This window comes from Podarcis cretensis (genome assembly GCF_951804945.1).
Source record: "Podarcis cretensis genome assembly, chromosome: 3".
NCBI classification, from domain to species: domain Eukaryota; kingdom Metazoa; phylum Chordata; class Lepidosauria; order Squamata; family Lacertidae; genus Podarcis; species Podarcis cretensis.
Window position 1 is genome coordinate 122,773,080 of NC_137172.1, and position 10,116 is coordinate 122,783,195.

Genomic DNA, 10,116 nt, shown 5'->3' on the forward strand with positions numbered 1-10,116 from the left:
CACTATTGCCATCCTGCAGGTCACAGGCATTCCAGGGTCAAAGCTGGTTTGGGTCCAGAAGCAACACCCAAATCCCTCCTCAAGAGAGTCCCCGTTGAGAAGCAGGGAGCCCAATGCCTGCAGCACCTGCCAGAAACTAAGGACAACATCATCAATAAATGTAACATCCATGCCAAGAATAACAGGGCTCTGGGGAAGGCAAAATCCCCTCCCCCAATGCCCAGCTCCATCAACCTTTCTCCATAGCAAAGGCTGAGTGCTGCAAAACAAGAATTCAAGAAGTTCAGGGCCAAGATGGCAATTGTCACAAGGCATGCCAGCTCTTCTCGTTTGAAGCTGACCCAAACCAGAGGGGAGAGGCTCTTCCTGCAGTCTGCCCCAAGGTCCCACCCCCAGGAGCTCAGCTGGCCTACCTGATTGGTGCCTGGGACACAGCCATGGACCACAGTGTGGCTGGTCTGCAGATCACCATCTGGCCATATCAATGAGGCAGTCAAGGCCCCCCCTCCCCGGTCATCACTCCATGATGCACATGGTGGTCAGTTTTGACTTAGTGGCCTATTCCACTACGTTCACAACTTTTGATCTTTGCCTTACCCGATTACAGTGGTGCCTCGCAAGACGAAAAGAATCCGTTCCGCGATTCTCTTCGTCTAGCGTTTTTTTCGTCTTGCGAAGCAAGCCAATTGATGGCTTAGCGGATTAGCGCTATTAGCGGCTTAGCGGTTTTTAGCGGCTTATCAGCTTAGCGGATAAGCGGCTTGTTGTTGTTGTTTAGTCATTTAGTTGTGTCCGACTCTTCGTGACCCCATGGACCAGAGAAAGCCAGGCACTCCTGTCCTCCACTGCCCCCCGCAGCTTGGTCAGACTCATGCTGGTAACCTCGAAAACACTATCCAACCATCTCGTCCTCTGTCGCCCCCTTCTCCTTGTGCCCTCCATCTTTCCCAACATCAGGGTCTTCTCCAGGGAGTCTTCTCTTCTCATGAGGTGGCCAAAGTACTGGAGCCTCAGCTTCACAATCTGTCCTTCCAGTGAGCACTCAGGGCTGATTTCCTGAGTGCTAAGCGGCTTAGCGGCTTAGCGGCTTAGCGGCTTAGAAAAAGGGGGGAAGGGGGGGAAAGTCGGAAAAACTCGCAAGACATTTCATCTTGCGAAGCAAGCCCATAGGGAAATTCGTTTTGCGAAGCGCCTCCCAAACGGAAAACCCTTTCGTCTAGCGGGTTTTTCGTCTTGTGAGGCATTCGTCTTGCAGGGCACCACTGTACATGGAATGGGATAGGAGAGGCACCGTTTTTGCTTCAGGCAGCAAACTGTGTTGGTCCGGCTCTGCATAGTGACTGTTGGCAAACTGTTCCTATGGGTAATAATGTAACTTCTGCTGCATTTGAAAGCCATTTACCCTTTTCCAACTTTCAGGTTGACGACTGGTTCAGCCTTGTTTTGAATTTATTTCCATCACTGCAGGGTCATCATCCATCTCACTCATTCTATGATGACACTGTATGCTGCTTTGCTTGGTAAGCATCCTGAGGGCTTCATTTTCCCACTTGCCCACCCCCACCTTGCTGCGCCATAAGATTGTGGGAACAACTGTGTTAATTCTCCCAGCTCATTTGTGCCCCAGAAGGATATGGAAATGTCATTGAGGAAGTCCATGTTGAGCTGTGTCCAGGTTAAACTGCAGAACACACTGGTGTGTGCAGGCAAAGGAATGAATGGAAAAATTTAAAAGTGCAGTAAAGCATGTGTGCTGCAGTTCTGGGATTTGTGGTTTAGGAATTATTCCAGTTCACCCAGAATTCAGGAAGACTGGGATGTAGGAATGCTCTGGCACCAACCAGAAGAACAGCTGTACATAGCTTTGGGACTTCCTTAGTGGGAAGCAATGCACAAATCTAACAAACCTATACAATGAAAAGCTGTAATAGGTGAAGTCACCTGGCCTCCCTAAACTAACCATTTCTCTTTACCTGTCGCCTCTTTTCAAATGAAACCTATCTATTCCAGATTCTCAATATAGTGCGTCTAACAAAATGATTTTTCAAGTCCACATTCACTTTGACCTTGTCATACGACATATATCCATGTCATTCAAACCTCAAATCATGGCATTCTAATTCCAAAACCCTCCTATTTCTTAGGATCACCCACTACAGTGGAACCTTGACAAAAGTCCAGTCTATTATAAGTCGTTTTGGACTAAGTCCAATTGCGATCTGGAAATGAGTGCTCCGGGTCGGGCCCAGCTGCTGTTTTAGGGGTCGCTTTTCAATGTCTGGTTCCTGTTGAGTGTGTTTCCTTTGTTAATTGAGTCCCATTCGTTAATTGAGACTTCCTGTTTGAGTCTGCCAGCTGTTGAGTCCCGTGCACCCAAGCAACACAGAGGTGATATTTGGAGGTTTTGTTTTTGCTTTTTTAAAATTTTTATTTTTTTGCATTTTGGTTTGTGTGGCTTTTTCGGTTTTTTGACTGTGGCTTCATTTTATGGGACTGACCTGTGACTGTGCCTTGTGACTTCGTTTTTGTGACTTGTGTCGTAACCGTGTGGAACCTAGTTCAGCTACTGGTTGATTGTGTGACTGCAAAAATGGATAAAAGTCCCCCATCCAAACAATGGCTATCATCAGTGCACGTAAGAAAAAAAAGAAATGTTAATTTTTTTCATCTACAATACTGTCTTATTTATTTTATAGTACAGTACATTGATTATTGCCTTCATTTCATGGATCAATGGTCTCATTAGACAGTAAAATTCGTGTTAAATTGCTGTTTTAGGGGGTGTTTTTCATTGTCTAGAACAGATCAATCCATTTTCAATTACTTTCTATAGGAAAGCATACCTTGTTTTAAGTCCACTTTGTTTTAAGACCGGACCTCCAGAACGGAATTTCCCAACTGCCAGCCGCCTAGTCACAGCCTTGTTTCCTGGGGGTCAGAGCCAGGCACGATGGGAAAGCTGTGTCTTGGTATTCCTCTGAATGGCGGCATTTGCTTAGCCAGCGAACCACGGAACAGGCGGAAAGGAAAGGAGGAGCCAAGGATTCCTCCGAAGGGCGCCATTTCTTCGCCCGCAAACCACGGAAGATGTGGAAAGGAAAGGAGGAGCCAAACATTCCTCTGAAGGGCGTCATTTCCTTAGCCCACGAACCACGGAACATGCAGAAAGGCATTGCCATTCAAATGGTGTGCGTGGACCACCAATGGTGTGCATGGACCACTTACCTCCCCCCCCCCCATTTTATTCAAGTTGGCAGCCCTGCTGCCAAAACTTTCAACTGCCTCTCCTCTGCTGTTTGGTTGCTCAGATACAGATTCAAGCCAGGGATGTCAGCTCACATCACACTCCTACATGAAGGCTATATTGAGCTTATCTGGGGCACAGAGGGTATTTTGGTTGATGTGAATCAACAGGAAAAAGGGGTAAGTTAGGTGAAAAAAATGGATGTTATGGGATGTAAATTAGGCCACATCTTTATTGATTCCAGGTGTAGGTTGGATTTGGCTGGGGCCAAATTTGTATTGGCCAGAATTCAAAGAAAGAGATAGTGGGAAAGCCGGCTAATCCAAGCGGCTGGCACGGGAATTTCCCAGCTGCTGGCCGCCAAGTCACAGCCTTGTTTCCTGGTGGTCAGAGCCTGGCACGATGGGAAATCTGTGTCTGGGTATTCCTCTGAATGGCGGCATTTGCTTAGCCAGCGAACCAGGGAACATTCGGAACGGAAAGGAGGAGCCAAGCATTCCTCTGAAGGGCGCCATTTCCTTAGCCAGAGAACCAGGGAACATGCGGAAGGGAAAGAAGGAGCCAAGTATTCCTCTCAACGGCGCCATTTCCATAGCCAGGGAACCAGGGAACATGCAGAAGGGAAAGAAGGAGCCAAGCATTCCTCCTGGAGTCAAGGTAATCCATTGCATTTATGGCCTCGTAATGTGTGAATAATTTGTTTAAATAAATAAATAAATGAAACCTCCCTTCTTTAATTAAAAAAGCAGAGGGAGAAATGATTCTTGATGCCTTTGCTAATCATATGCCTGTGGCTTTGTTTAATAAGGTTGAATTGGACAGTTTAGATTTGGGATTTTTGTGTCCCACTTTTAATATATCTTTTCCAATCCCAAATCAATGAATGTAAGAGCTTGTTCTCAACATGCTTACTTAAAATGTTTTCTCTCTAAAGAGCCAGTGTGGTGTAGTGGTTAAGAGTGGTGGACTTGTAATCTGGTGAACCAGGTTCGCTTCCCCGCTCCTCCACATGCAGCTGCTGGGTGACCTTGGGCTGCTGCTGCTGCTGCTGCTGCTGCTGCTGCTGCTTCTTCTTCTTCTTCTTCTTCTTCTTCTTCTTCTTCTTCTTCTTCTTCTTCTTCTTCTTCTTCTTCAAAAAGAGTACAGTGAAGCTGCCTGTGAGATATCAAACGGCAAGGAGTTCCCAAGTGTAGGGGCCACCGCATCAGTTTCTTACAGATGCAGAATGGGTATTATGTGGCTGAATCCCACCCAAGACTAGCGATGGTCTGAAGGTACTCTTTGCTTTGCTCTCAATTTGCCATACTCACAGCAACCCGTTTGCTCTCAGGGTGACTCAGGAGGGAAGCAAAAGTCACCACGGCCAGATCTCTTGCCAAACTCCTTCCCTTGGCATTTCATTCAACTTCGCTTCTGGCTTTCCCCAGTTCCGACCATGGCAACTGCATTGTAGGATGTTGAACTAGATGACCCTCTAGCCCCTTCTAGCTCTATGGTTCTTTGATTCTGTGACTTCATAATCCACCCATTCCTGTGCAAAGACTTCCTTGCCCTCAGCCTTCCACTCTCTGCCCCAGATGTTCATCTCCTTGTGGTTTTAGGCCCCATCTGCACCATACATTTAAAGCAATGTCACACCTATTTACACTCTAAAATCCTGGGAACTGGAGTTTTTTAAGAATGCTGAGAGGCTAGTTCTTCTTCCTACGGGACTCGGGGCTTGCAGCTCTGAGAGGGGAACACAGCTATTAGATTTTGGGCATACTGCATTTTCTGTGTGTATAACAGGCCCCCATGTATAAGACCCAAAATTTGGGGACTCGAAATTAAGAAAATGGAGGGAAATTGCACAGAGTTGTTGAGCTTTTATGGGGGGGGGGGAGACTAACAATGCCAATCGAACGCGTCGCAGAAGCAAAATATTCTCTGCACGCTCGCCACCAGCAGCCACCAATTGCCCGCCCAATTGCCACAGAAGTAGCCTCTATGGAGGAGGCCATGTGCTTTAAATGTATGCTGCGCATGTGAGCGATGTTGCATCAAGCCAGCATTATCCCACACGTTCAGGTGCACTTTCTCATCTCTTACACTTTGGGGGGGAGTGGGTTTGTTGTGCAAAGCCTCCCAACTGCCTTCAACTGCCCAACCACAATTTGCTGGGATGTGGCTGAATCCCACCCAAGACTAGCGATGGTCTGGAGGTACTCTTTGCTTTGCTCTCAATTTGCTTTCTCTCTTGTGTTGATCCATATTGGATTGAGGATTGAGAATTGGACCCTTCCTTCCCCCTGTTCTAACAGCCATACTCACAGCAACCCGTTTGCTCTCAGGGTGACTCAGGAGGGAAGCAAAAGTCACCACGGCCAAATCTCTTGCCAAACTCCTTCCCTTGGCATTTCATTCAACTTCGCTTCTGGCCTTCCCCAGTTCCGACCATGGCAACTGCATTGTAGGATGTTGAACTAGATGACCCTCTAATCCCTTCTAGTTCTATGGTTCTTTTTTTGTGTATAACAGGCCCCAGCAAATTGTGGTTGTGCAGTTGAAGGCAGTTGGGAGGCCTTCCACAACAAACCCACTCCCCCCCCCCAAAGTGTAAGAGATGAGAAAGTGCACTGGAACGTGTGGGATCATGCTGGCTTGATGCAACATCGCTCACATGCACAGCATACGTTTAAAGCACATGGCCTCCTCCAAAGAACCTAGAGAACTGTAGTTTACCCCTCACAGCGCTACAATTCCCAGGACCCTAAACAAACTACAGATTTGTCTGTGAGATTGTCTTACCCCATACATGCCCTCTCAGACTGCTTTGATCTGTGGAGCTGGCATTGTTACAGGGGACACATAATACCCGTTCTGCATCTGTAAGAAACTGATCTTTTAATGTGGTGGCCCCTACACTTTGGAACTCCCTGCCAATTGATATCTTGCAGGCAGCTTCACTGTACTCTTTTTGGCACCCACTTAAAGCATTTTTGTTTAGACAAGCCTCCTCCTCTGTCTGAAATACTGACGTGTTTATGTTTCCTGCTGGTTTTAATTTACTGAATGTTTTCATTGTTTTTACTAATGATTTTATTATTGTATTCTTTGTATAAACCCCTTTGAGGGATTCTGTGTTTTTTTAAGAATCAAACAGCATATAAACTTGTATGAAATGCATACATGCTTACATCAATGTACGGTGTAGATGCAAATGCCGTCTAACCTCCCTGGAAACAAATCGGAATGAATGTGCAGTAAAACAAGTTCCTCAAGCCTTAAGGTTTTGTTTTGTTTTTATTTTTGAAGGGGCGATGGTTGTAGCCCAGGACTTAAGGCTTCTTTGGGGTTTTTTTGGGTGTTGGCTGTAGCCGCACTTTTTCATTAGACAGCGCAGGCATGTGTCACCAACAGTGGCGTAGCGTGGGGGGTGCAGGGGGGGGCCAGCCGCACCGGGCACAACATCTGGGGGTTAGGGTTAGGGGGCGCAAATCCACGGGTTAGGGGGCGCAAATCCACGGGTTAGGGGGTGCAAATTACTTGCCTTGCCCCAGGTGCTGACAACCCACTCTACGCCACTGGTCCCCAATCATATAGTTGATGTGCCGGCAAAGCGCAACTGTGCCCTTCTTGATCTGGGGCAAATCAGAAGTGATCTCCATGGAGACCACGTAATTGTTGCACTGGCAAGTGGTGCCTCTCCCAGCATTGGTTTCATAGACGGTACACACGTACAGGTGAAACTCGAAAAATTAGAATATTGTGGAAAAGTTCATTTATTTCAGTAATTCAACTTAAAAGGTGAAACTAATATATGAGATAGACTCATGACATGCAAAGCGAGATATGTCAAGCCTTTATTTGTTATAATTGTGATGTTTATGGTGTACAGCTGATGAAAACCCCAAATTAACAATCTCAGAAAATTAGAATATTAAATGAAATCAGCAAAACAAGGACTGCAAATAGAGCAATATTGCACCTCTAAGAAGTAGAAGCATGCACATGTACTCAGTACTTGGTTTGGGCCCCTTTTGCATCAATTACTGCCTCAATGCGGTGTGGCATGGATGCTATCAGCCTTTGGCACTGCTGAGGTGTTATGGAAGACCAGGAAGCTTCAATAGCAGCCTTCAGCTCTTCTGCATTGTTCAGTCTCATGTCTTTCATCTTTCCCTTGGCAATGCCCCATAGATTCTCTATGGGGTTCAGGTCAGGCGGGCTTGCTGGCCAATCAAGCACAGTAATCCCATGTCCATTGAATCAGGTTTTGGTACTTTTGGCAGTGTGGGCAGGTGACAAAGTCCTACTGGAAAATGAAATCAGCATCCCCATAAAGCTCGTCTGCTGTAGGAAGCATAAAGTGCTCCAAAATCTCCTGGTAGATGGCTACATTGACCCTGGACTTAATGAAGCACAGTGGACCAACACCAGCTGATGACATGGCTCCCCAAATCTCTTTTCTGATGAGAGCAGCTTTTGCATCTCATTTGGAAACCAAGGACCCAGAGTCTGGAGGAAGAATGGGGAGGCACACAATGCCAGATGCTTGAAGTCCAATGTGAAGTTTCCACACAGTCTGTGTTGATTTGGGGAGCCATGCCATCAGCTGGGAGATCAGCTGGGAGATCAGAGTTCGACTCCTCGGTCGGCCATGAAGGTCACTGGTTCCTTGGGTCAGTCACACTCTCTCAGCCTGACCTACCAAGCAAGATGGTTGTGGGGATAAAACAGGGAGGAGGCAAACTTAAGTACACCACCTTGAGCTCATTGAGGGCTATAAATGTGATAAAAATGTGATATAAATAAATAAATATCCTTTACCTCCAATATTACATAGAAAGCGAAGCATTCTTTATGTGAAATAGCCTTTGTGTGAGGGGCATCGGCAATAATATTTCCAGTTTGCGTAGCAGCCAACTCCTAGGGGCCGAGGTCCCTTTGCCCCCGCCCCTTACAAAATATTTGAGGGAGCCAAGGTCCCCCATGGTTGATGGGCATTGCCATTCAAATGGTGTGCATGTGCTGCATCTTGTGGTCAGTTATGCAGGGTGGGGCTTACCTGAGCCCTCCCAATATTTATTCAAGTTGCCACCCCTGCCAGTTGGGATGCTAAAACTGCCACATCCTAAGCATAATTGTTCAGAAGAAAACCCCTCTGAGTTTGAAGGAAGCTGTTCCCAAGCAGGTATGCACAGAACTGCAGTATCAATAACCTTCCATATTTCTGAGGTAGATGGAGAATTTCAGCATGATGGGGTGTACTCACAGTAGCTCTAAGGAGATTGTTGTATTGGGTAAGCAGAAACGCTTCCACTTCATCTCCTCATCAACACAAATGAAATGTTTAAATGTTTTTGGGTTGCCCTTGAATCTTCCCACCAGGCTCGCCATCATCTCCTGCCACACCCTTTGAGAACCACTGAATTAAGGAGTCCCTGAAATTTGAATCCATTGGAGGCATTCTGCTTGTCTGATGGTGGTGTGTTTCGTGTTCTTTTCACTTTCAGACAATCCTTGCAAACGTGTAGATAATTACAGCAACTGAGCTGATGTAGCGAAGTAAGGCAGATGCAAGAAGAAAGCTTTGAGGCAGATTGTCCTGCTTCTTGCCTGCATACCATTGAAATAAAATAGGTTTCCTTGGGGGCATTCGTCCTCTCTGTTGAATTCTGCATTCTCATTCAAATCAGGCCATCCGTCAGGACCTTCTGGATGACCCCTTCCAAATGAAACTTGTTAACAGGCTTTTTAAAATGAAAACTCATAAATTACCTTGCAAGTGTGGATTTCTTTATTTTATTGCTTGTCTAATGGGGGGGGAGTGGAAGTTGTTGGCAATCTGAAGTGTCACCCCTGACATGTGGCCCTCAGACAGTTGCCCAGGAGGTTATATGTGGACCTCGGGCTGAAACCCCCACCTTGCAGTCAGAACCTGGTGTATGCATGGCTGCTTCTGTGGTAAATGTAACTCATAACCAGACTTACCCATTGAGTAACTTCATCCATTGGCTTTGGTGGAGCTTAACAGGATCAGGCCATTATATGCTGGTCTGAGACAAGCAGACTTCATAGCTTAGAATCATAGAGTTGGAAGAGACCACAAGGGCCATTGAGTCCAACCCCCTGCCAAGCAGGAAACACCATCAGAGCACTCCTGACATATGGTTGTCAAGCCTCTGCTTAAAGACCTCCAAAGAAGGAGACTCCACCACACTCCTGGGCAGCAAATTCCACTGTCAAACACTTTTTTCTTGTAGTTTGGAACCATTGCTCCGTGTCCGCTTCTCTGGAGCAGCAGAAAACAACCTTTCTCCCTCCTCTATGTGACATCCTTTTATATATTTGAACATGGCTATCATATCACCCCTTAACCTCCTCTTCTCCAGGCTAAACATGCCCAGCTCCCTTAGCCGTTCCTCATAAGGCATCATTTCCAGGCCTTTGACCATTTTGGTTGCCCTCCTCTGGACACGTTCCAGTTTGTCAGTGTCCTTCTTGAACTGTGGTGCCCAGAACTGGACACAGTACTCCAGGTGAGGTCTGACCAGAGCAGAATACAGTGGCACTATTACTATCATTGCAGGTCATTGGATCCATTTTCCAGCCAGGAACACAAGCATGTGATCAAGGGCTCAACAGAAATAGCTAAACTTACTCTTAATCAGGTGTGTGTCTACCAAGCTGATCTCAGGACCCCTTGTTCCCAGAGGAAGTGAGAGGCTTAGCATCATTCTATAACATATTACTCTCCATCCAAACTGAGTTGCCACTCTGGTGGGCAAGCTAGAAAAAAATCATCCAAGCTGAAATCCCACTAAGAAAAGAAGAGATCTTGGTTTGACTTCCCAAATATAGCTGTCCTAAAATCTTTCAGGTAAGACATG

General features: G+C 46.4%; 1 long non-coding RNA gene across 1 annotated transcript in view; it reads right to left on the bottom strand.

Annotated features, from left to right (window-relative positions):
• Positions 1 to 9,790, bottom strand: part of LOC307212742 — a 580,424-nt gene extending 570,634 nt beyond the window's left edge. Inside the window, exon 1 of the long non-coding RNA XR_013837164.1 lies at positions 9,498 to 9,790. This is a non-coding gene — a long non-coding RNA (uncharacterized lncRNA). The remainder of the gene's footprint in view (positions 1 to 9,497) is intronic.
• Between the last annotated feature and the right edge of the window lie 326 nt (positions 9,791 to 10,116).